Source organism: Tamandua tetradactyla, chromosome 1 (assembly GCF_023851605.1).
Source record: "Tamandua tetradactyla isolate mTamTet1 chromosome 1, mTamTet1.pri, whole genome shotgun sequence".
Classification (NCBI taxonomy): domain Eukaryota; kingdom Metazoa; phylum Chordata; class Mammalia; order Pilosa; family Myrmecophagidae; genus Tamandua; species Tamandua tetradactyla.
Window position 1 is genome coordinate 89523849 of NC_135327.1, and position 21937 is coordinate 89545785.

Genomic DNA, 21937 nt, shown 5'->3' on the forward strand with positions numbered 1-21937 from the left:
AGCAACTCTTTATAATTACTCACTGCTTTTTGTCAGTGACACAGACATCATGCATACTGAAATAACTTCATCAAAAGAATATCACTGAAACAGTCAGACGTGGAATGGATAGTTCTTCGTGGACTCTACTCTTTTTATTCAAGGATAATGTATAGTATATAAAAGAGAAATTGCCTTACACTGGGTCATGTTTGCATTTTACTGTTATAAATTGAGTAGGTGTACACAATGAATCTGAATGTGATGTCTTTGTATATATCTGTATAATGTTTAGAGTACTTACAAAAAATGTCTAAAGTGAAACTTTACCATTGTACAGCCAAAACAATGTATATATAGAAAGTAACTGACAAATTCTCTAACTTCTGTGGTGTCTGTAACTTATTTGAATCCTCTGAATGAGGGTTAGAGGAGACTTCAAACTTCTACTTATAGAAGTATCACAAATGTGCTACACATTTTGAGCATGTGAATATAATTAAAGTATTTTAATATGATTTTCAAAGTAACAAAAAGAAAGTATCAGTGGCAGAGAGAATTCAAATAGAGTCGAGAGGCTACTCTGGAGGTTGCTCTTATACAAGCTTCAGGTAGACCTTGCTGCCTATCATAACCTGCCAACCCCCAACCAGGACCATTCCAGCCAACCCTAATGAACACCTAGGGCAACATATAACATACAACAAGGGTTCCAGGCACTAGAGTACCTTTACAGAAACCTACAACCTCCAGATGGCTCCCTGGTCCAGACAAGTCCTGAAATCTAGCCCAGTCTCTCCAGAACATCAGATAGCTCCATCTCCCTACCCCATATTAGTGACAGACCCTTCTAACATCAAAAATTTAGAATTGCCATAGCCCAAACAACCCCAGTGACAAGTATGGAAAGATCAAAGAATTTTGAAAGATCAAAATTCTACCATCAAATGATGGTAGAATTATACATAGAAGATAGGACTTAACAAATTAATATGAATGCTGAATCATTAAATTGATATCTGTTTTAGCCTCCTGTATTTTAGAGCAGCTAGAAGTAAAAATCTAAAAATGTGAAATTGTAACCCATGTCAAAGTCTGAAATATGTTCTACAACAACTTGTGTTGCTGTGCTTTGAAATTTATAGCTTTTTTGTATACATGTTACTGTTCACAAGAAAAGAAGGAAAAAAAGTCGACTGTGATTATAAAAAAGTATTTAAACCCTCTAGCCTCCTATATTGTGGAGCAGCTAGAAGGAAAAATATGAGAGAATCATATGGTAGCCCATGACAAACTCTGGGATTTGTCCTGTAACCACTTGTTGAAGAGTGCTTTGAAAACTATTGCTTTCTATTTCTTTGCTTTCTATATATGTTAAGCTATACAATAAAAATTTAAAAAATAAAAATAAACATAGAGTTACCATATGATCCACCAATTCCCAGGACACTTCACCTTACGGGGAGCCCAATTTCTTTGCCACATGTTCTTTCCTGATAACTCAATCATGGCAGCACCTGGGCCTGGCACTGGGAAAGTCCCTCCCTAGAGTTTCTTTATCTGTGGCAAATCCTTTCTCTTATAGGCTGTACTCTAGTAAGTTTAAAAGCACAGACAACCAGGAAGTGCTCTTCCTTAGAAATGGGTACTGCTTCTACAGTACACTGCCTAGCCACAATACTGAAGTCAGTAAATTAGGAACACAAACACTTCTAGGAGGATGGGTGGTTAGCTCAGCAGCTTTGAAACGGTCTGGATGCCTGGGATAGGGAGCCTGATTCTATAGTGGCTGAAGGATCAGCACTCAGAATGGCAGGCTGCTCACCTGGGATGCCAAGTACCAGTAGAGAAATCTGCCTTTTTCTAGATGGGTGGTGTTTCTACTACAATACTGTCTGGCACAATATTGCCTGGAGGACAGCCAGTGTTGGCCCACAAATGGGTCAGTTATATAACCCTATCCTACAATTAAGTCTCTTGTGTGAACAGGAGGGAAAGTAACTAAAGAAATTCCTTTCTTACAGCTTTTATAGCATTTTATCAACAGAAAACCATAAAAGGCTCTTGCAAATTAAGGTATGCCTAGGAAAACTGTCAGAAACTTCTTCCTCATGACTCTTCTTTGCAGAAAGAGACAAATATTTTAAATAATGCCCCACCCCCACCCCAGAATCCTCGTTTAGTCTCTGAAAGTCAGCATTACTCCATACAGCAACTGATAAAGAAGATGAAAAAGAGATCAGCCTTCAATTAGAGATATAAATGAAGCTTATCTGGTTGTGACAAGGTAAAGGATGACATTGCCTATAATTTAAAACTTCAAATTCTATGTGAGAACAAAGGAAAAAATGTTCATTTTGCCCCAAATTTAAATTTTCTATAGCCTTTCTAATTTAACCTGTCCGGCCAGTTTATTTAAACAACATAAATACATAGAGCCTAGAACAGGAATGAGGTCTGGTGATTCTGTATAGCTTAATGTAATACCATGATGCATTCCAAACTATTTTGAGCAGATAATAAAAAAAAGTATTTGCAAAGTCCCTTGAGGGACTGGAGGAAAAAATATGGAACTGTTAAACTTCCCCACCTGGGAAATTCCTGATAACCTATTAAGCATTTGGGACTCCCTAGTTAATAAGCCAAGCCCTCAACCTTCCTCTGCTGAAGTCACCCTCTGGTGCACATTCACATGGGACACAAATATTTTCATGTTTTTAGCCCACTCAGAAAGCCCACTATCCACATACTTCTTCCCCAGACCGCTTTGTCACCAATTTTCCAATTACAGTCTTTCCAAGTCCCTGACCATCCAGCCACACCATTAGCAACAGCCCATAAGTCAGTATACAAGTGCACCTCTGGCCAGTTCTCCTTCCAAGCAAAATGAACAACCAGGTGGACTACTTGAAGTTCTGCCCACTGGAAGGATTTTCCCTCACCACTGTCCTTCAAAGACACCCTAGAAAGGGGTTGTAGTGCTGCAGCTGTCCACTTTCAGGTGGTACCTGAATAATGTGCTGAACCATCTGTAAACCAGGCCCAAGTTTTCTCTTTCTCAGTCAATTCACTGCAAGGAACTCCCCAAGAGGCCATAGCTCTGGTCGGGAAACAGAAAGTATGATGGCAGGAGTGGAGACCATGGGCATTTGGGTCACTTCCTCATGTAACTTACTTGTGCCTTCAGGACCTGCTCCAGCCCTGTCTCATATACACCATTTCCATTTTACAATAGAGTGCTCCTGTGCATGCCCAATTTTATGGCTTGGTGGGTCAGACAACACGCAGCTCATGATAGGTAACTCAGGTCTCATGGCAACTTGGTGGCCCATGGTTAAGCGTTCAGTCTCTACTAAGGTCCAGTAACAGGCCAAATGCTGTTTCTCAAAAGGAGAGTGGTTATCTGCAGCAGATGATAAGGCTCTTCTCCAAAATCCTAAGGGTCTGAGTTGTGATTCTCCTATATACACCTGCCAAAGGCTCCAAACAGCATTTCTATTTGCCACTGACAGTTCTAGCATCATTGGATCTGCTGGATCATATGGTCCAAGTGCTGAGCAGCTTGTACAGCAGCCTGGACCTGTTGGAGAGCCTCCTCTTGTTCCAGTCTCCACTCAAAACTAGCAGCTTTTCTGGTCACTCGATAAATGGGCCAGAGTAGCACACCCAAATGAATGTTGTCGCCAAAATTCAAAGAGACCAACTAGGCATTGTGCCTCTTTTTTGGTCGTAGGAAGGGCCAGGTGCAGCAACTTATCCTTCACCTTAGAAGGGATATCTCGACATGCCCCACACCATTGGACACCTAGACATTTCACTGAGGTGGAAGGTCCCTGTATTTTTGTTGGATTTATCTCCCATCCTCTGACACACAAATGCCTTACCAGTAAGTCTAGAGTAGTTGCTACTTCTTGCTCACTAGGTCCAATCAACATAATATCATCAATATCATCGACCAGTGTGATGTCTTGTTGAAGGGAGAAACGATCAAGGACCCTGCTGACAAGATTATGACATAAGGCTAGAGAGTTGATATACCCCTGAGGTAGGACAGTGAAAGTATATTGCTGACATTATCAGCTGAAAGCAAACTGTTTCTGGTGGTCCTTACTAAAAGCTATTGAAAAAAAGCATTTGCCAGATCAATAGCTGCATACCAGGTAACAGGGGATGTACTGATTTGCTTAAGCAATGATACCACATCTGGAGTAGGAGCTGCAATTGAAGTTACCACTTGGTTGAACTTACGATAATCTACTGTCATCCTCCAAGACCCATCTATTTTCTGCACAGGCCAAATAGGAGATGTGCTGGTTTGAAAGGATGTATGGACCCTAGAAAAGCCATGTTTTAATCAAAATCCCATTTTGTAAAGGCAGAATAATCCCTATTTAATACTGTATGTTTGAAACTGTAATCAGATCATCTCCCTGGAGATGTGATTTAATCAATAGTGGTTGTTTAGCTTGGATTAGGTGACGACATGTCTCCACCCATTTGGGTGGGTCTTGATAAGTTTCTGGAGTCCTATAAAAGAGGAAACATTTTGGAGAATGAAAGAGATTCGGAGAGAGCAGAGAATGCTGCAGCACCATGAAGCAGAGAGTCCACAAGCCAGCGACCTTTGGAGATGAAGAAGGAAAACACTTCCTGGGGAGCTTCATGAAACAGGAAGCCAGGAGAAGAAGCTAGCAGATGACTCTGTGTTCGCCATGTACCCTTCCAGATGAGAGAGGAACCCTGACCATGTTCACTATGTACCTTTCCAGATGAGAGAGAAAAACTCTGTGTTTGCCATGTGCCCTTCCACTTGAGAGAGAAACCCTGAACTTCACTGGCCTTTTTGAACCAAAGTATCTTTCACTGGATGCCTTTGATTGGACATTTCATAGACTTGTTTTAATTGGGACATTTTCTTAGCCTTAGAACTGTAAACTAGCAACTCATTAAATTCCCCTTTTTAAAAGCCATTCCATTTCTGGTATACTGCATTCCAGCACCTAGCAAACTAGAACAGTTGTTAAACTGGATTAGGTGACGACACGTCTCCACCCATTTGGGTGGGCCTTGATAAGTTTCTGGAGTCCTATAAAAGAGGAAACATTTTGGAGAATGAAGGAGGTTCAGAGAGAGCAGAGAATGCTGCAGCACCATGAAGCAGACAGTCTATCAGCCAGTGCTTTGGGGATGAACAAAAACGTCTCCCAGGGAGCTTCATGAAACAGGAAGCCAGGAGAGAAAGCTAGGAGATGACGCTGTGCTCACCATGTGCCCTTCCAGCCAAGGAAGAAACCATGACTGTGTTCACCACGTGCCTTCTCGGATGAGAGAGAAACCCTGAACTTCATCGGCCTTCTTTAACCAAGGTATCTTTCCCTGGATGCCTTTGATTGGGCATTTCTATAGACTTCTTTTAATTGGGACATTTTCTTGGCCTCAGAACTGTAAACTAACAACTCATTAAATTCCTCTTTTTAAAAGCCATTCCATTTCTGGATTATTGCATTCCAGCAGCTAGCAAACTAGAACAGGAGAGTTGAATAGGGATATGGTAGGAATCACCACCCCTACATCCTTCAAGTCCTTAAGAGTGGCAGTAATCTCTGCAGTCACTCCAGGAATCCGGTATTGCTTCTGATTTACCATTTTGCTAGTAGGGACAGTTCTAGTGGCTTCCACTTGGCCTTTCCCACCATAATAGCCCTGACTGCACGAGTTAGAGAGCCAATGTGGGGATTCTGCCAGTTGCTCAGTATGTCTATTCCAATAATACTTTCTGGAACTGGGGAAATAACTACAGAATGGGTTCGGGGACCCACTGGACCCACTGTGAGACAGATCTAAGCTAAAACTCCATTGATCTATCTGGCCTCTATAAGCCCCCACTCTAACTGGTAGACCAGAGTGACGTTTTGGGTTCCCTGGAATTAATGTCACTTCTGAACCAGTATCTAATAATCCCCCAAATATCTGATCATTTCCTTTTCCCCAACGCACAGTTACCCTGGCAAAAGGCCATCGGTCTCCTTGGAGGAAGATTAACAGTATAAATGTGTGGTAGTGTAACAGGGTTCTCCCCCAAAGGGACCTAGCTCCCCCTTCATTCAAGGGGCCCTGGGTCTGTAAACTGTCTCAAGTCTGGAAATTGATTAAGGGGCCAAGACTCTGTGTTTTTGTAATTCAGGTTAGACTTCTGACATTTGACCTAGAACTCTTTTGTTTATACAGCTCAAATAAGAATTTAGTAGACTGCCCTTGTATTGTATTTCTAGGTACCCCATGATTTACTAGCCAATGCCACAAATCTCTGTGAATCATATTATTTTGACTCCTGCTTTGAGTTCGCTGTCTATTATGATAGCAACGTCCACCCTGTCTTTGGTGATTAAGTGCTGGCACCTGGCTTCTGCCAGCTGGAGATTCAGTCATCCCCACTGTGTTTAAGGATTCCACCTCAGTGCCAGTAGTTCCTACAGTAATATCTGACCTACAGAGAAGTGCAACCACAGAGCTCTTCAGGGATGATGGTGCTAGTCTCACAAATTTATTTCTCACTGTTCTGATAAAAGGTGCATCCTTCAGACATTCCTGGGGTGCAAAGTAGGCTTTGCATGATAAATCCACTCTAACATTCCAACCTCTCTAAGCTTCTGGATCCCTTCCTCTACATTATACCAGGGCAGTTATGGCATTTCAACCTCAGGTAATGTTGGCAATCTTTTGATCCATGTTTCAACCAACCATCCAAACAAACTGTTAATGTTTTTCTAACACCTCGAGCTATAACATTGAATGCAGAATCTTTGAATAGTGGGCCCATATCAATAAATTCACCCTGATCCAGCCTTTTATTCCTCCCACCATTATCCCACACCCTTAAGATCCATTGCCACATATATTCCCCTGATTTCTGTCTATATTTATTGGAAAACTAACACAGTTCTTTTGGAGTATAACGAACCTCCTCATGTGTGATACTTTGTATCTCACCTTTAGGGGCCTGTTGGGACTTTTGTATAGTTATGGTTCTGGAAGAAATGAGGGGTGGTGGGGGTGTTTCATGAAAAGAATTAGAAATATCTTCTAAGCCATTTGCTTCAGGGTATTCATTTGCAGTTTCATCTGGAGAACAGGATTAATCATTCTAGGACAAATCCCTTCAGGAAAAGGTTGGGTGGCCAACTCCTCAAGGCAGGTTGGAGGTGAGGTGGCTATGTCCTCAGAGAAGATTATTACAGGGTTATCTAGAGAAGACTCAGCATGACCTAGAACCTTAAGTAGCTGTGTAACACCTAAGACTCAAAATTAAAGTTCTCCAGCTATAAAAGTCAGCATTACTCCACACAGAAACATGATGCTGATCTAGCTAAAACTAAAATAAACATATTGCCACAACTCAACAACAAAAGAGCAAACAATCCAATTATAAAATGGGCTAAAGCTATGAATAGGCATTTTTCTGAAGAGCAAATACAGATGGCTCAAAAGCACATGAAGAGATGTTCATTTTGACCAGCTATTAGGGAAATGCAGATCAAGACTACAATGAGATACCACCTCACACCTATAAGAATGGCTGCTATTAAACAATCAGGAAAATATAAATGTTAGAGAGGATGTGGAGAAACTGGGACACTTATGCACTTCTGGTGGGAATGTACAATGGTGCAGCCACTATGGAAGACTGCTTGGCAGTTCCTTAGGAAACTAAATATCAAGCTGTCCTACAACCCAGCAATAGCACTACTTTGGTATTTTCCCAGAAGAGCTGAAAGCAATAACACAGACATTTGCACATCGATGTTCATAGCAGCATTATTCACAATCACCAAAAGATGGAAACAAACCAAATGCCCATCAACAGAAGAGTAAATCAACAAAATTTGGTATATACATACCATGCAGCAGCAAGGCAAAATGATGTCCTGAAGCACATGAAAGATGGATGAGCCTTGAGGACATAATATTGAGCAAAATTAGCCAGACACAAAAGGACAGATACTGTATGATTCCACTTTTATGACCAGCATAAAGGTATAATCAGAGACTTACAATACAGAATACAGGGGACTTAGAGATACATAGAAGCTAGAGATGGGTGAACTGTTAGCTAATGAGGTTGAACTCCAATGTAAGGGAATAAATAGGAGCGGAGGTGATTCTCTAGTGGGTCTAGAAGCAATATTACCATATTGAAGATGACCTAAGATTGAAAGGGGTTGTACAGACCTACATGTTCCACTGACCCACACTACAAATACGAATGAGTTCTTATAAGAATTACTTCAAAGATGTGATTCTTGTATAGAGTGTTTAAGTCCAGGTTACAGAGGGAAAACTGCTATTGAATGCTATCAGCTATGTTCAAAAGGGAACCGTCAGCACTACCACAGCAACAGTAGAGGTAAATAATGGGGTGAGGGACAAGAGTTAAGAGGAGGTTTAGATTCCTATTTGATGAGGGTGTGTTTGTTGATTTTTTTGTCTCTTGGGAACAATGAAATTATCTAAAATTGAGAATGTTGACGGACTGTGGACTTTGGGCCCCCTATATGATGGCCAATGAAAGCAGGTGGCTGACAGATGGAGAAGTAGAATGGTAAACGATGGTGTATACTTATGAATGAAGGCTGTGCTGCTACAAAACGGAACAATGTCCTGAGGCATGCAACAATGTGAATGAGCATGTGGGACATTTGGTGAGACAAAATAAGTGAGAAACAACAAAACAACAATAGTATTGTCATCTTTAGAAAATGCTTATAAGAAAACAGGGAAGAGGAAGTACAAATGGCCAAAAGGCACATGAAAAGATGGTCAACTTCCCTGGCTATTAGGGAAATGCAAATCAAAACCACAATGAGATATCATTTCACACCCACCTGAATGGCCATTATCAATAAAACAGAAAATGACAGGAGCTGGAGAGGATGTGGAGAAAGAGGCACACTTATCCATTGTTGGTGGGAATGTCAAATGGTACAACTGCTGTGGAAGGCAGTTTGGTGGTTCCTCAGAAAGCTAAGTATAGAATTGTCATAAAACCCAGCAATACCATTGCTAGGTATCTATTCAGAGGACATGAGGGCAAGGACACAAATGGACATTTGCACACCAATGTTTATAGCAGCATTGTTTATAATTGCCAAGAGATGGAAACAGCCAAAATGTCCATCAACAGATGACTGGCTAAACAAGTTGTGGTATATACATATGATGGAATATTATGCAGCTGTAAGACAGAATAATACACGGATTAACCTTAAGAACATTATGCTGAGTGAGATTAGCCAGAAACAAAGGACAAATACTGTATAGTCTCACTGATAGTGAACTGATTATAGTGAATGAACCTGGAAAACTTCAGTTGGTAACAGACCATCAGGAAATAGAAATAGGGTAGATATTGGGTAATTGGGAGCTGAAGGTATACAGATTGTGCCACAGGACTGACTGTAAAAATACAGAAATGGATAGCACAATACTACCTAACTGTAATACAATAATGTTAGAACACTGAATGAAGCTGAATGTCAGAAGGATAGAGGGACGAAGCCTGGGGCTACAAATGAAATCAGAAGGAAAGATAGACAATAAAGACTAAGATGGTATATTCTAGAAAACCTAGAGTATATAATGATAGTGACTAATGTACAAGTTTAAAAATGTTTTTGCATGAGAAACAACAAAGGAATGTCAATACTGCAGGGTGTCGAAAATAGATAGCAATTAATATTTTAAAACTTTAATTTATGTGTGAGACCAAAGCAAAAAATGTTTATTTGGTACAAAAATTATATTTTGACTAGTGCATTTCCTAATATAACTTATGTGGACAACTTAATTGAACACCATAAGTACATGGAACCTTGAGTAGGGCATGAGATTTTGTAGGTTTGTCCAGAGTAATACCCCGATAAATCCCAGAGTGATTTGAACAGTGAATAAAAAAGTATTTGCAAAGTTCCCTTGGGGTAACGGGGAAAAAGGGGGAAAATTCAACTTCCCCAAGTGGAGAATTCTTGATATTCTTACAAGCAGTAGGGATAACCAAAGCAACAGGCTGAGCCACAATCTTGGGATTTGTTCATATATAATTTAACCCCACAAAGGATAACCTAAGCCTACTTAAAATTAGGCCTAAGAGTCACCCCCAAGAGAATCTCTTTTGTTGCTCAGATGTGGCCTCTCTCTCTCTGCCAAGATGACAAGCAAATTCATTGCCCTCCCCCTCTCTACACAGGACATGACTCCCAGGGGTGTGAACCTTCCTGGCAACATGGGACAGAAATCCTAGAATGAGCTGGAACTCAGCACCAAGGGATTGAGAAAATCTTCTCTACCAAAAGGGGAAAGAGTAAAATGAGACTAAATAAAGCATTAATGGCTGAGAGATTCCAAATAGAGTCGAGAGGTTATCCTGGAAGTTATTCTTATGCATTAAATAGATATCACCTTTTTAGTTAGGCATAACAGAGAGGCTGGAGGGAACTGCCTGAAAATGTAGAGCTGTGTTCCAGTAGCCATGCTTCTTGAAGATGATTGTTTAATGATATAATTTTTGCAATGTGACTGTGTGATTGTGAAAACCTTGTGTCTGATACTCTTTTTATCTTCCTTATGGACAGATGAGTAAAACATATAGATTAAAAGTAAATAAATAATAGGGAGAACAAATGTTAAAATAAATTTAGGAGATTGAAGTGCTAGTGATCAATGAAAGGGAGGGGTAAGGGATATGCTATGTAAGATTTTTTTCTGTTTTCTTTTCATTTCTTTTTCTGAATTGATGCAATGTTCTAAGAAATTATCATGATGATGAATATTCAACTATGTGAAAAAAGTTCATACTGTATGTTGATTGGTTTTATTAATAAAAATTTTTAAGTAAATAATAAGGGGAACAAATGTTAAAATAAATTTAGTAGATTGAAATGCTAGTGATCAGTGAAAGAGAGGGGTAAGGGGTATAGTATGTATGAATTTTTTCTGTTTTCTTTTTATTTCTTTTTTTCTGAATTGATACAATATTCTATGAAATGATCATGATGATGAAATACAATTACATGATGATATTGTGAATTACTGATTATATATGTATAATGGAATGATTATACGGTAAGAATGTTTGCATTTGTTATGTTTTAAAAAATTAAAAATTAATTAGAAAAAAAAGTATCAGTGGCAGAGAGAGTTCAAGTGAGTACTGAGGCTACTCTGGAGGTTGCTCTTATGCAAGCTTCAGGTAGACCTTGCTACCTATCATATCCTGCCAACCCCCAACCAGGACCATACCAGCCAGCCAATCCTAAGAACACCTAGGGCAATAGATAAGATTGATTCTACAAGGGTTCCAGGCACTAGAGTAATTTTACAGAAACTTACAACCTCCAGATGGCTCCCTGGTCCAGATTAAGTCCTGAAACCTAGCCCAGCCTCTCCAGAACATCAGATAGTTCCATCTCCCTACCCCATATTAGTGACAGGCCCTTCCAATATCAAAAATTTAGAATTGTCATAGCCCAAACAACCCCAGTGACAGGTATGGAAAGATCAAAGGTGATGGTGGAATTATACATAGAAGACAGGACTTAACAAATAAATACAAACACTGAATCATTAAATTGATATCTCTTTTAGTCTTATATTTTAGAGCAGCTAAAAGTTAAAAACCTAAAATTGTGAAATTGTAACCCATGTCAAACTCTGAAATATGTTCTACAACTAATTGTGGTGCTGTGCTTGGAAATTTATAGCTTTTTTGTATATGTGTTATTATTCACAAAAAAAGAAGGAAAAAATAAAGTCGACTGTGATGATAAAAAAGTATTTAGGCCCTCTAGCTGCTGATATTCTGGAGGAGCTAGAAGGAAAAATATGAAGAGGATCGTATGGTAGCCCATGACAAACTCTGGGATCTGTCCTGTAACCACTATTTGAAGAGTGCTTTGAAAACTATTTCTTTTCATTTCTTTGCTTTGTGTATACATTATACTATACAATAAAAAAAGTTTTATAAAATAAATATATTATCTATATTCTAAAATGATTAAACTTCCCCATCTACAAATTCATTCTATTCTCTTAAGCAATGAAAGCTCCCAATTTAATGAAGCCCTACCCCCAGAACTTTAACTTAGAAAGCAAAACTAATTACCCTCACCTGAGATCTAAAACTAGAAAAAGGGAAAAGGCTATCCCTTTCGACAAGTGTCCTGCATGCTCACACAGTAATATTAAAAAAGTAAAGCCAATAAACACCACAAAAAGATACTCAATTTCTTAAATGCTATACTCTTACCAATTAAAAAACAGCGGTAATTCATTGCCCTGGCCATCAGAAAATTAATGCTAAGTTCTAATAACTGGGCCAATGCAGGAGCCAAAACTGTAGCCCAATCAATCCCCTTCTAAGCCTCATTCCTACACCCCTTAACTTAGCACATGTACCCTCTTATTCCCTACTTAAACAAGAAAAAACCTCCCAGCTAAAATTCATTCTCTTAAACCTAAAAGACAGTAAGTTCCTTCTCTCTTCCTAAGTCTCTGTTGGCTAGTGTATCTCCCAAGCCTGCTCACTTCTATCTGCCTCTTGCTGTTAATCAGCCCTTACATTTTTAAGCTTCTCACCAAGTTTATCATTTTCCAGACTAGAAGCTTTTCATGCTAAACCAATGCTGATGCAAAGATTTTCAGCCCTTCCAACAGTCCTTCTGGACCCCTTCCCTCTCACCTTAAATGAGATAACCAGAAAGTTTTACGCCCAGCCAAGCAGGGCCTTCACCTGCTGATGAGCCAGAAGTAGCTACAGACTGTCATCTCTCAGTACCCCTTAAGATTAAGGGGCAACTCCCCCCCTATGTGGGACATGACTCCCAGGAGTGTAAATCTCCCTGGCAACATGGGACAGAACTCCCAGGATGAGCTGGGACCCAGCATCATCGGATTGAGAAAGCCTTCTTGACCAAAATGGAGACGAGAGAAATGAGACAAAACAGAGATGAGAGGTTATTCTGGAGGTTATTCTTATACATTATATAAATATCTCTTTTTAGTTTATGGTGTATTGGAGTGGCTGGAGGGAAGAACCTGAAACTGTTGAGCTATGTTCCAGTAGCCTTGATTCTTGAAGACGACAGTAAAAAGATATAACATTTACAATGTGACTTTGTGATTGCGAAAACCTTGTGCCTGATGTTCCTTTTATCCAGGTTATGGACAGATGCATTAAAAAAATATGGATAAAAAAATAAATAATGGGGGGGATAAGGGGTAAAATTAATTGGGTAGATATAAATACTAGTAGCCAATGGAAATACTAGTGGCCAATGGAGGGAGATATAAGGGATATGGGATGTATGAGAGGTTTTTTTCTTTTAATTTCTTTTCTGGAGTGACGCAAATGTTCTAAAAATGATCATGGTGACGAATAAACAACTATGTGATGATAATGTGAGCCACTGACTGTAAACCATGCATGGTCTATATGTGTGTGAATATTTGTTAATAAAAATATTTTTAAAAAAAAAGACTAAGGGGGAGTATGAGGGTAGTTCACCGGTAGAATTCTTGCCTGCCATGCAGGAGATGCAGGTTCAATTTCCAGCCCATGCACTTCCTCAAAAAACAAACAAGCAAACAAACCTTAAAAAAATCAACAAATGGTGCTATAATAAAGGGATACTCACATGGAAAAAGAATGAAATGTGACCCTCCTATACAGCATACAAAAAGATAAATAAACAAAAGATTAAGGTGCAAACTCTCTGAGGGGGAATTTGAGGCTGGCTAGAACATTGAGAGGGAAGAGACAAAACCATGAAGGAGCCCTTGAACAAGGACGGTCAATCAAGGCCAGCAGGCCCTATGTCAGGCACAAACACCCTGCCCGGGGGCTACCCACTTACTGGAAACACCTGGCAGCAGCCAACCCAGCTAAAACAAAATGACCCCCACCTGGGTGAGTCATCCAGAGACAGGTGAAACCAAGGGACCCACCCAAATGCACTGTGTATCACCAGACACCGCCCCGGGGAAAGCGGAGGGTAGAAGAAAGAGCCCCAAACAAGGAAGGAGAGGGAAATTAAGTAAAGCTAATCTATAAAAGCAAATGGCCCACACTGCCTGTTGTCTCTCACCCTCTATCCTTCTTTACTTGCAAGAGTGCCAGTGTTCTCCTTTTCTCTGTCTGTGTATTTAATAAATTTTTTACTTACTTGCTCTAAAAAAATTCAAATGCAAAATTCTTTTTTTTAAGTTGCTTTAAGAGTGGTTGAGCAAAGACTACTTATGGCTTTTTATGCAAAGACCTCCTTTAGAGAGGTGCAATTATGCCCAAAAGAAAGGCTGCAAGTCAAGATGGTATGAGGCAGGAGCCAAAGAGAAGATCAACCAGACTATCTGCTATGTCTGTGCCCATTACACTGGATTTGAAGCCCAAACGAACAGCAACTCCAAGGAAAATAAAGACAATAAATGATACAATGGATAGAAACACAGAATCAAATGGCAAGGCAATAGCTGAAACCAAGCAAGAAGAAGCTGTTAAAGAGGAAGGCAACAATGAAAATGCAGAAAATGGAGAAGCCAAAATTATCAAGTCACCAGCTCCTGAAAAAGAAACTAAGGAAATAAATGAGGAAAAAAAATAGAAGATGTTGATGAAGAGGAAGGAGAAGAGAAGGAAGCAGTGGAAGCAGAAGAAAAAGAAGATCAGAAAGTAGATCAAGAAAGCCAAAAGATCCCCCTAAGATCAGGAACAAGACAAGGATGTCCACTATCACCACTATTATTCAACATTGTGTTGGAGGTTCTAGCCAGAGCAATTAGACAAGAAAAAGAAATACAAGGCATCAAAATTGGAAAGGAAGAAGTAAAACTATCACTGTTTGCAGACGATATGATACTATACGTCGAAAACCCGGAAAAATCCACAACAAAACTACTAGAGCTAATAAATGAGTACAGCAAAGTAGCAGGTTACAAGATCAACATTCAAAAATCTGTAGCATTTCTATACACTAGTAATGAACAAGCTGAGGGGGAAATCAAGAAACGAATCCCATTTACAATTGCAACTAAAAGAATAAAATACCTAGGAATAAATTTAACTAAAGAGACAAAAAACCTATATAAAGAAAACTACAAAAAACTGCTAAAAGAAATCACAGAAGACCTAAATAGATGGAAGGGCATACCGTGTTCATGGATTGGAAGACTAAATATAGTTAAGATGTCAATCCTACCTAAATTGATTTACAGATTCAATGCAATACCAATCAAAATCCCAACAACTTATTTTTCAGAAATAGAAAAACCAATAAGCAAATTTATCTGGAAGGGCAGGGTACCCCGAATTGCTAAAAACATCTTGAGGAAAAAAAACGAAGCTGGAGGTCTCGCGCTGCCTGACTTTAAGGCATATTATGAAGCCACAGTGGTCAAAACAGCATGGTATTGGCATAAAGATAGATATATCGACCAATGGAATCGAATAGAGTGCTCAGATATAGACCCTCTCATCTATGGACATTTGATCTTTGATAAGGCAGTCAAGCCAACTCACCTGGGACAGAGCAGTCTCTTCAATAAATGGTGCCTAGAGAACTGGATATCCATATGCAAAAGAATGAAAGAAGACCCATCTCTCACACCCTACACAAACGTTAACTCAAAATGGATCAAAGATCTAAACATTAGGTCTAAGACCATAAAACAGTTAGAGGAAAATGTTGGGAGATATCTTATGGATCTTACAACTGGAGGCGGTTTTATGGACCTTAAACCTAAAGCAAGAGCACTGAAGAAGGAAATAAATAAATGGGAACTCCTCAAAATTAAACACTTTTGTGCATCAAAGAACTTCATCAAGAAAGTAGAAAGAGGGCGGGCCGCGGTGGCTCAGCGGGCAAAGTGCTTGCCTGCTATGCCGGAGGACCTCGGTTCGATTCCCGGCCCCAGCCCATGTAACAAAAACGGAGAAACAGAATACAATAAAACAAGAAAATGTTTCCCTTTCTTCCTTCCTTCCTTCCTTCTATCCTTCCTTCCTTCTCTCTGTCTTTAAAAAAAAAAAAAAAAAAAAAAAAAAAAAAAAAAAAAAAAGAAAGTAGAAAGACAGCCTTCACAATGGGAGACAATATTTGGAAATGATATATCAGATAAAGGTCTAGTATCCAGAATTTATAAAGAGATTGTTCATCTCAACAACAAAAAGACAGCCAACCCAATTACAAAATGGGAAAAAGACTTGAACAGACACCTCTCAGAAGAGGAAATACGGATGGCCAAGAGGCACATGAAGAGATGCTCAATGTCCCTGGCCATTAGAGAAATGCAAATCAAAACCACAATGAGATATCATCTCACACCCACCAGAATGGCCATTATCAACAAAACAGAAAATGACAAGTGCTGGAGAGGATGCGGAGAAAGAGGCACACTTATCCACTGTTGGTGGGAATGTCAAAGGGTGCAACCACTGTGGAAGGCAGTTTGGCGGTTCCTCAAAAAGCTGAATATAGAATTGCCATACGACCCAGCAATACCATTGCTAGGTATCTACTCAAAGGACTTAAGGGCAAAGACACAAACGGACATTTGCACACCAATGTTTATAGCAGCATTATTTACAATTGCAAAGAGATGGAAACAGCCAAAATCTCCATCAACAGAAGAGTGGCTAAACAAACTGTGGTATATACATACGATGGAACATTATGCAGCTTTAAGACAAGATAAACTTATGAACCATGTAATAACATGGATGGACCTAGAGAATATTATGCTGAGTGAATCCAGCCAAAAACTAAAGGACAAATACTGTATGGTCCCACTGATGTGAATGGACATTCGAGAATAAACTTGAAATATGTCATTGGTAACAGAGTTCAGCAGGAGTTAGAAACAGGGTAAGACAATGGGTAATTGAAGCTGAAGGGATACAGACTGTGCAACAGGACTAGATACAAAAACTCAAAAATGGACAGCACAATAATACCTAATTGTAAAGTAATCATGTTAAAACACTGAATGAAGCTGCATCTGAGCTATAGGTTTTTGTTTTGTTTTGTTTTGTTTTGTTTTGATTTTACTATTATTACTTTTATTTTTGTCTCTATATTAACATTCTATATCTTTTTCGGTTATGTTGCTAGTTCTTCTAAACCAATGCAAATGTACTAAGAAATGATGATCATGCATCTATGTGATGATGTTAAGAATTAATGATTGCATGTGTAGAATGGTATGATCTCTAAATGTTGGGTTAATTTCTTTTTTTCCGTTAATTAAAAAAAAAAAAAAAAGAGAAGGGATAATTGGAGATGAAGGGATACAGACTGTACAACGGGACTGGATATAAAAACTCAGAAATGGACAGCACAATACTACCCAATTGTAATGCAATTATGTTAAAACACTGAATGAAGCTGCATGTGAGGTATAGGTTTTTTGTTTTTGTTTTTTTTTGTTGTTTTTTCTTTCTATTATTGTTTTAATTCTTATTCTGTTGTCTTTTTATTTCTTTTTCTAAATCGATGCAAATGTACTAAGAAATGATGAATATGCAACTATGTGATGTTATTAAGAATTACTGATTGTACATGTAGATTGGAATGATTTCTAATTGTTTTGTTAATTCTTTTTTTAATTAATAAAAAAAAAGTGCTTAGCAACTTCTTTAGCACTTTTAAAATTGAAAAAAAAAAAAAGTTGAATATAGAACTGCCATACGACCCAGCAATACCATTGCTAGGTATCTACTCAAAGGACTTAAGGGCAAAGACACAAACGGACATTTGCACACCAATGTTTATAGCAGCATTATTTACAATTGCAAAGAGATGGAAACAGCCAAAATCTCCATCAACAGAAGAGTGGCTAAACAAACTGTGGTATATACATACGATGGAATATTATGCAGCTTTAAGACAAGATAAACTTATGAACCATGTAATAACATGGATGGACCTAGAGAATATTATGCTGAGTGAATCCAGCCAAAAACTAAAGGACAAATACTGTATGGTTCCACTGATGTGAACGGACATTCGAGAATAAACTTGAAATATGTCATTGGTAACAGAGTTCAGCAGGAGTTAGAAACAGGGTAAGACAATGGGTAATTGAAGCTGAAGGGATACAGACTGTGCAACAGGACTAGATACAAAAACTCAAAAATGGACAGCACAATAATACCTAATTGTAAAGTAATCATGTTAAAACACTGAATGAAGCTGCATCTGAGCTATAGGTTTTTGTTTTGTTTTGTGTTGTTTTGTTTTGATTTTACTATTATTACTTTTATTTTTTTCTCTATATTAACATTCTATGTCTTTTTCGGTTATGTTGCTAGTTCTTCTAAACCAATGCAAATGTACTAAGAAATGATGATCATGCATCTATGTGATGATGTTAAGAATTAATGATTGCATGTGTAGAATGGTATGATCTCTAAATGTTGGGTTAATTTCTTTTTTTCCGTTAATTAAAAAAAAAAAAAAAAAAAGAGAAGGGATAATTGGAGATGAAGGGATACAGACTGTACAACGGGACTGAATATAAAAACTCAGAAATGGACAGCACAATACTACCCAATTGTAATGCAATTATGTTAAAACACTGAATGAAGCTGCATGTGAGGTATAGGTTTTTTGTTTTTGTTTTTTTTGTTTTTTTTTCTTTCTATTATTGTTTTAATTCTTATTCTGTTGTCTTTTTATTTCTTTTTCTAAATCGATGCAAATGTACTAAGAAATGATGAATATGCAACTATGTGATGTTATTAAGAATTACTGATTGTACATGTAGATTGGAATGATTTCTAATTGTTTTGTTAATTCTTTTTTTAATTAATAAAAAAAAAAATTAAAAAAAAAAAAAAAAAAAAAAAAGAAAGCCAAAAGAAGGACATAGACAACAGAGAAGATGGAAAAGGGAAAGGAGATGAAAAAAAGGACAAAGATGAAAAAGAGGAAGAAGACATAAAAGATAAAGGAGATCGTAAACAGGATAAAGACAGAAATGACAAAGAAAAGGATGAAGAAAGAATAAAGACAGATGATGAAAAAGAAGATAAAGATAGAAAAAAGGAGAAAATGGAAAAGAGGAGGAAGATGAAAAAATAACTGAAAAAGGAGAGGTGAAAAATGGAAGAGATGGGAAGGAAGATGGAAATGAGGCTGAGGTTGGAAAAGAAGAAACCAAAACAGAAGAGGTTGAAAAAAAGCAAGAGAAAGAAAAGTCCATTTGGTTAATTATACCCTATATGGCTTTATAATTTGGTAATATGTATTTCGATGTTGTAATGTTAATAGAGATGAATATTTTATCAAATATTTTATGAACAGCTTTTCTTTAGCATTAATTTCAGAACATCTTCATACTGATTAATAGCCACAAAATTCTAACCTGCAATTTTATTTATAAATTTTCTGATTATAATAGTTGGATATATAGAAAAAATTTCATCTTTGCTAATCTGTAAACTATTTGTTAAAATAAGTTAACTTTAATTTTACACCAAATATGTGATCACTTCAAAAACTGGAGAGCTCCCAAAAGAAATAACTTCATCCAACATTCTCATATTAATCTAGGTTGTTTTTATAAAGGTGAACTTTTTTCATGTAATGCTAAGAGTTAGAATGATTTTTCCACAAATATGTTTGGAAAAAATAAAATTATAATCCCATAAAAAAAATTTTTAAGCTGTGAATTTCAATCACATACCTGAAAGTGATTAAAATTGGACATTTTCCGTTGCTATATATGATCATAATTTATAAAAATGTTACTCATTAAAAAAACTATGAATTTGGAAACTGGAGTCAATTATAGGACTTAATTGGGGGGGGTGTTGATAAAATCAGCTCAGTGACTCTAACTTGCTGTGATTTGCAAAGGGAAAAGAAGCAATAATCCTATTGCACAAAGGAATTAGGGCACATTAATACATGCATTCTACTTCAATCACAAGCTGAGATTTGCTTTCACCATTTGGTCACAGAACCTGTTGAAGTGTATGTCACAGGAGGACGCTCATTCACCACGTGACATTCCTCCATGGAATCCTTAAAAATTCTTGTCATTCTTTTTTCCAATATATTCACAAGAACTCACTGGCAATGTGTGCATGTGTTTAAAAAAAAAAAAAAACCCTCCTAAAACTTATCACCTTATATTTCCCAACCGTCACATGTCTTGTCCACAACACTACCACAAAAAGGGCATGCACGCACCAGCAATTTAATTCCAAACATACTTTCTTACCTGATGCAGGGTCAAGTGGGACCTTTCTGTGAACCCTCTTTCCGCAGATTTCCCTTTAAGAACCACTGCACAGGATACCAGAGTTGGAGCAACGGGAGTAAGAACAGAGAGTGCAGAGAAAAGCAACCCTTATTTTCACTACTCCCTCCCTTCCTCGAACTTACTCCAGGTCCCGGGCAAAGAGAGAGTCCCACCAGCCGGCACGACCAACTCCAGAGAGTTGGGGAGATTCCTCTAGGAAGCTCCCTTGCACCGCTTCTCAGTCACCCCAGAAGACAAGCAGGGGAAACACCATCAGTCCTTTAGAGGAGACCACGTGGGCGAGCGAGAGCAACGGAAAGTCCCGCAACTCTAAAGATGAGGATATGAGGGATGAGGACTTGACGGGATGGAGGAGAAAACGGGCACCAGCGGCGGAAGGGACACCTCCCCATTCCAGCTAAACCCAAGCCATCTTCGCCTGTTGTCATAGCGCTTTACAACGAACGCAACTGCGCAGGTCACACGGCGGCACCGCGATGCCTTCTGGGGCTTGTAGTCCAGAGCGGCGCAGCGAGGCTTGAGGCCGAGAGGGATTTCTGGATGGGCAGTGGTTGCAACTAGCTAGTTACTGGGGCGGACTGGAATGAAGCACTCCCTCGTCCTCGTTGCTGACAGAGTTACTACAATTTCCTTTTCTGTCCTTGGACCAGTTCCTCAAACCTAGACTCCAGGGAGACCCGCCTTCCATGGGCCACCGGGCGCAGGCCACACCCCTCCAGCTCTCTTGCTGTCCCGCCCCTGGGCGCTGGGGGTGGGGGGCGGGCTTTCCGTGGGTGGATTTTCCGTGGGGCGGGGCTCTCTCAGAGCAGCGCGCTCTGGGCCTCGTCTGCTGCGAGCGCGCGCACTCAGCCCGTTCTGAGATTCGAAGCAACGGCAAGTGGCCTCTTTTCGTGACCAGGAGGCTCCTCAGGGTCCGTGCGGCGAGGCACGGATGGGCGCAGTAGCGAGCGCCAGCGTGTGTGCCTTGATAACAGGAGTGGTTCTGACCTGGTAGTACTCACCTTACGGGGGAAGGCAAGGCGGAAGACAAAGATCATCTAGATGGTGAGTGCTGAGATTCATCGCCTCCTGAGTGCTTAACGGACATTTCCCACACCTGGGTTTACAGCATTAATGCGGCTATTCTGCATTCAAAGCGTACTTCAAACAAAAATATTGGGTACTTAAAAAAAATTAAACCTTCAAGCTCTTCTGATTTTAATTACAGGAATCATACTCTGCTTCTAAATATGACACCACAAAAAGCACAAAATTCAGATGGTGAATGTGCCCTTATTGCTGTCACTTGCTCACCCAGGCCAGCCTCCCATAGCCGGCCGGGGTGGGTGGAATGATCACTGACCATTTTCTCTAAATCACATCTTTGTGAAACCCATATCCACTCCCAGCCTGACTTCTTCAGGCCTTAAAGTTCAGGAACAAGACAAGGATGTCCACTATCACCACTTTTATTCAACATTGTGTTGGAAGTTCTATCCAGAGCAATTAGACAAGAAAAAAAAAATACAAGGCATCAAAACTGGAAAGGAAGAAGTAAAACTCTCACTGTTTGCACATGATGTAATACTGTATGTCGAAAACCCCAAAAAATCAACAGCAAAACTACTGGAGCTAAGAAATGAGTACATCAAAGTGGCAGGTTACA

General features: G+C 39.1%; 1 protein-coding gene across 7 annotated transcripts in view; it reads right to left on the reverse strand.

Annotated features, from left to right (window-relative positions):
• The window catches only part of BBS9 (Bardet-Biedl syndrome 9), a 699527-nt gene extending 678481 nt beyond the window's left edge, over positions 1-21046 (reverse strand). For 3 of the 7 annotated variants that reach the window (XM_077120089.1, XM_077120113.1, XM_077120124.1), the window contains exon 1: positions 20251-21043. The gene's annotated coding sequence lies outside the window, so the exon portion shown is untranslated. Of the gene's footprint in view, positions 1-20250 lie in introns of all 7 variants that reach the window. The other 4 variants (XM_077120081.1, XM_077120094.1, XM_077120084.1 and 1 more) reach the window with 4 other exon arrangements.
• Between the last annotated feature and the right edge of the window lie 891 nt (positions 21047-21937).